Below are 5,910 nucleotides of genomic sequence, written 5' to 3'. Positions count from 1 at the left end.
GATTTCAGTCCAAAAGCTATAGATGCCTTCAGCCCTCAGATCAGCAGCAGAAGATGCAGCAACTTTCATGCAGGAGAGGTGGTCGTTGGGTAGTGAGTGAGAAGCAGAGAGAAAGAGAGAGAGTATGTGAAGATACAGTAATGATGTTTCATTTTATTGAAAACAATCCCATATCCCCACTTGACAGACCCGTGGTCATGAGCCTCGTCCACCCTCCCAGTTCAGCCTCAGCGAGACAAAGTCTTTGGAGAGATGGAGAGAGTAAGTGCTTTGAGAGTAACGAAGATGATAGAAAGGGAGGAAGAAGCACAAAGTAAGAGAAGGAGGACAAGAACAGACTGGGAGAGTTAAGCAGTGGAGGATGCACGTTCATCTCTTCATTTTCTGTCTTGTCTCCACGCCCGTTTATCCTCCTCCTTCTCCTCTCCGTGTGGTGATGAACGTAGCAGATGTTCTTGTAGTCAACATTGCCAGCAACATCTGGGGGGAAGGGGCGGCCCACAGATTCTTCATCTAATGGATGAAGAACAAAGAATTAGGATTAAATAAACATTAAAAAAAAAACTACATTTTAGAGACTCGATCTAATCCGAAAAATATATTAAAGTTGCAATGAAACGGAAATCTTGACAGATCTTTTTTTTAATGCAGTGTGACCTACATCCAAATGAAATGGAACACTGAGAAGAACAAAAAAGTAGGGCGGGACTTAAAAAAAAAGAAAGAGGCAGAGTTTAAATGGATTAAATGAGTGGAAAAGTCTGTAATTTCACTGTAGGTCGTAGTTATGATATTTTACGAGCTCCAAAAAAAAAAAAAAAGAATCGTTCACAAAAAGATTAATAACGTATTATGAAAGCAGACTGAGTGAACTGCCATCTCATGAGCTCCATTTAAAACTATGAAGAGTAAGACGTGATCTCCACCTCCTCTGCGGAGAACCTGTCCGCACTGAGTGGTCAGAAGCTCCCTCAAGGCTGGAAAGAGACAGATCGAATATCAGTCAGACAAGGAAAGGTTGAATTTTTTTTTTTGGCACATTGAAATAGTTTTTATGAGTTAATATAGGCTCTTACAATTGCTTCTTGATGAAGCCGGTGCCCTCTGGGTCCAGCACCTTTGAGGCAGACACAATGACGTCTTCGGGGTCAGCACCTTTTCAGAGACACGGAGATCGAGTTACAACTGACTGATTACCAAAATGGTTGGAAAACCAAAGGAAAACAGCCAGTAAAAGGGACTTTTGCATACCCTTCAGCTTCTCTCCGAACATGGTGAGGAAAACGTGAAGTTGATTGGGCCGCTGGCTTCCTTGATCATGGCCTCCAGCTCCTCATTCTTCACGTTCAGCTGGCCTACAGAGACACAAGGATGATCAGCACACATTCATGGATAATATTTACAAAGGACACAAGCGACACAACTCACCCATTGAGGCCAACACGTACCCCTAGGTCGTCTTTGCTGATGATACCGTCTCTGTGTTCTGGTCAATGATTGTGAAAGCCTATGCGTGCAGGACAGAAAGAAGCACATTGTGACAGGAGTTGGTGAAAAATGAGGCTGCTCACAGCTGCAGAACCAATGACTAAAGAGTCGATTTAACAAGAAATCTTCCACTTGTAGCCTTTTCTCTTCCCTGACAGTAGTAAACTTCCTTCTCAGTCACATGAAACTCAAGAAGGGGCTTGATTAAGAGCAGCTGCTAACTCCTCCCACCTGCCCCCCACAGAGACCCTCGCTGATCCTTCTTTCCATCTGGGAAGACGTGTTAAGTCAATCCCAACTGTAAATGTCAGACATTCCTGGAGAGGCACTGTGAGAAGTGGCTTATATAATTTATTAATAAACCATTCAAACTTCACATCCTTACTTAGCTCATTCGCAAACCAGCCTGACGCTAATTCCAGTCAAAGTCACCCCATTTAGCATGTGCTTATACATACTTTTTTACTTAGTTGTCTGAGACAATGAAATGATTTTAGATTAATCACAATGTTTAACAGCCATAAGTGTAGTCAACTACTGTGTAAATCCGATTTTTTTCTGGGATTTCTTTTTGTGCATTAATTGTCATTTCAAGGTCCATGCAGAAATCTTATATGCATTTAATGTTCCCTTCCTGCAAACTACTTCAAGGGCCCTTAAACATATCCTCATTAACTTGTGTTTTTATTTCCCCGTTCCCTTCTCTTTTATCTTGTCCAGCATCATGGTACACATGATCTCTTTTCTGTCCCGCTCGGCATGCACTATGATCTTCAGCTGGCGTCCCTTTGGGATCAGGAGTTCAGGAGTGTCCTGACAGATGGAGGGCAGAGAAGAGGAAGGCTGAGGCTTTTACTTTTACTTTTTCTTTTTCTTTTTCTTTTGTTTTTTTTTTGTGGATATTTAGCAGACAACACAAAAAGACTAGATGGCGTCAATCTGTTGACTCAGTCCATTTGCTGTACTGACCATCTAAACAGCCCCTAATACAAATATGTTATAACCTTATAACAGAATTTGATCATATTGTCTAAATTATGAATTCCAAGTTCGGAAGCAACATCTAGGATAAGACCCATGTCTGGGAACATTTACTCCCCCAGAAAATCTCATTTTGGACTTATAATTACAAAATAAAGTGAAAGAAAGTAACATATATATTTACAGTATATAATGTCCCGAAAATATGGATTTACTTGTATTAATTATAGAAGATCTAAAAAAATGTTTACCTCTTTGTACTCCTGAATCTGGCTCTGCTCAACACATCGGAGAACACGTTGGAGGAACCCTCTCCTCCTACCTGCCCTCCTCTTGGCCTTCTTGGGGGCCTAGAAAGAAAAAAAATATTTTTTTTAAACAGTCAGCACAGCTGATAGTGCATATTTCCTCTGTGTTGTTGACAATAATACATAATGACAGAAAATCATGCACTGACACTGCAGAGTGCACACAGAGCCTAGAGACAAAAGACGGATTACCCACAAGACATTTTAACATATTTATTGGCTCATATTTACTTGTATAATAAAACCCTGTTCAGCCACATTCTAATGAAACATGCATTTTTACATGTGATATACATCCAAATTATGATCTTTGCAAAGGTCACTCCTCAATGATTAATAAAACTGTATTCATTAGCTTTACATTCATACATTATGCTTTCTGGTGGGGAAACATGCAAATATTTTATAGATTCTTAATTTAACATTTTAAAGAAAATAACAAAAAAACAGCCCATATTTCATGGGAACTGAAAGCAAAACCACTCAGTTTGAGCAGTTTCTAACTGCTGGTCCTAGTTCCAACAACACAGGACTCAGAAAGACCGGCTTCAGAAAAAAAAAATTATGCCCAGGTTTATCATATCCTAGTTAAATGCATTATAAGTCCACAGTTCAATTATCCAAGAATCAGACGCTGATTCAGATTGCAAGTTCTCTTCCATTCAAACCCTGCTGAGACTGAGGCATTATGTCCTTGCCTTGGTTCCTATGTGTCCACCTAGATGGTGTGGCCAGGTAACATCTAAGATTCATGTTACTGACCATGCTGAGACGGTATGTGTGAAGTCTAAGAAGCTCAAGAAGTGAAGACTGAAGCCGCGTGGTGACTTGTTCCTGGGGGGCTTATATACTGCCCCCCCCCTGAGGCCCCTTGCTATTTATAGATCCAACCTTAAGTGTGCTTGGGAAAAAGACAGAGAGAGGAATAGAGACAGGAAAAACTATGAAAGGCTAGAGAGATGAGGTAGGGGTAAAGCGATGAAGGAACACAGGGTGGGATACACAACTATCATCTTACAGTGCTCAGAAATAGCTATTAGAGTCTTGGAATGGGATGAATCTGATACTGATGGCAGCAGTCTGCAAGTCTCACGTAGACTAATAAGGACATGGATACGTAAGGGCCTGTTTGAGAACTGCACAATCGCATAACTCAAGCAATTTGAAATGAATGGGCTGTAATCAGACTCACACCTATGTTTAGATTAGTGACGGATCAATATTTGGGTTTCAGTGTTACTTCTGAATCCTGGGGTCGTTGATGGTGGAGGTTTGCAATAATAGATACTGATTCATGTATAATCCAGAGATTTTTTTGAGCCAATGATTATCCTTGTTCATATATGCGTACACTGCCCCCCGATCATGATAAATATAAGAGGGCCAGATGTAACATCTTAACCCTTGCCATCCGCGTCACCTCTTTCCATAATCATCCCTAATCAAAATAGAAAGTTCTTAAAATGCCTGTTCCCTAGTTATAGTCCGGATGCCATAAGATTTAACGTCCCAGTCCCCCCACCTACCAGCTCACCCCACCACATGGCCATTTGCCCAAATTCAGCCCTCTGACTCCTCTCCCCCTGGAGCTCTTTGACCTCTGTACTCAGGATATCTAAAGATATAAAGGAAACTTTTCCCCCACCCTCCCCTTCCCTGCAGCACACTGGTGAGGTTGCCGTTTGTGAAGCTGATCTGTGTATGGGGACGAAAATTATATCCGGGTTTAAATCTTTCAGTTTGAGATGATCAGCAGCAAAATGCAGTGATGGGGACCACATAAGGCAAATCTGAAGCTGAAGTACAATGGTTCTTTTGGAATGTCACGGGGATAATGGACAGCTGAGAGTGACCAAAATAGCAAAACAAAGCTGTCTGCTCCTTGACTCAAAATCCTCCCTTTTCTTCTTGTTTTAATCGATCATTCAGATTTGCACTTCTCTCGTCCACTTCTAGCAGCACTATCCACAAGTTTTTGTTTTGCATCTTCCTTGATCCTCCTAATTAGGCTCATTTGATACCAACTGTGGTAGATCCTGTCCTTTCACACGTGTATTTTTGTTCCCCTTTCTATCTCATTATCCCCAAATCTTTCATGTGTGCATTGCAGCACATCTTTTCGTCTCTAGAATACTTTAACCGCAATTATTTATAGAGTGTGCATTTTTTATGGACGAGACTGTTAAAGTCAGAAAGTCAAGTACGTTGTAATGGATAAGCTTAAAAAGGTACAATATGCATAAGCTGTAAAAGTAAAATGCTTATACAGAATACAGTACAGTGTATCGTTTTCTTGCATTTCCTGTAATACTATATATGTATTCTGGTACTACCGGTAGCCAGTTAAGTGAATGGATTTAAGGTTAAGTTACATTGGGTAACTCTTGCAGTCAGATTTGAAAAAGCAGCTGACTGATTCAGGCGGTTTTCTCAAATTAATATGATAGTAGGCTACTATTAATACACCGCCATCCTATAACTATATACTGGTGGAACAGCAGTCATGTGTATGAGACTAGATTAACAGGGAGGGGAGGGAAAGTCTGGGTCAGAGAAGAACGTAGGCCTTGATATGAGATCATTCGCATGTGGCATCATAGAATAAATACAAGTTCAGTTGTAGGCCCTTTTCAAAGTAGGGGGGAGTCGTCGGACTGATGACTGATCAGGTTGTGTATACACCTGATTTAGTATCTTCACAGGGTGGCCTGTAGGCTACTGTGTCAGTCCATCTACATTGTTTTGTTTACTGGACTGTCAAAGTGTACATGGTCTATACTACAGTACATGTTACGTGTAACGTGATCTTTCTGACATGTATCATTAAAGCTCGTTTATCACAGCAGAAGACGTCTGGAATCCGAGATGAGGTGAAAAAGGTTTTGTATGGATTGACATACCTGAAGTCTGCATGGTTCAAGTGAGGAGCTTCATGTTTGCATCCAACACATAAGACATATTTTTAGTTTTTTGTTGCCAGAGCACTGATGTATGGGTCTAAAAATCCCTATAACATTCATAACGTGATTTCATGAATCATTATACTAACCACCATATCTACCTTTTACTGAATTTTTGTGTTACATCTCACATACATTTAAAGATGAATGTGTCAACATTAAAATAAATAACA

The 5,910-nt window shown here is 40.5% G+C and overlaps 1 pseudogene; it reads right to left on the bottom strand.

Annotated features, from left to right (window-relative positions):
* Positions 1 to 235: 235 nt before the first annotated feature.
* LOC122136825 lies at positions 236 to 3,542 on the bottom strand (annotated as a pseudogene).
* Positions 3,543 to 5,910: the final 2,368 nt, after the last annotated feature.

The sequence above is a fragment of the Cyprinus carpio genome, chromosome B3, assembly GCF_018340385.1.
Source record: "Cyprinus carpio isolate SPL01 chromosome B3, ASM1834038v1, whole genome shotgun sequence".
NCBI classification, from domain to species: Eukaryota; Metazoa; Chordata; class Actinopteri; order Cypriniformes; family Cyprinidae; genus Cyprinus; species Cyprinus carpio.
Note: the sequence above shows the minus strand (reverse complement) of the source record. Positions and strands in the feature narration are given on the sequence as shown.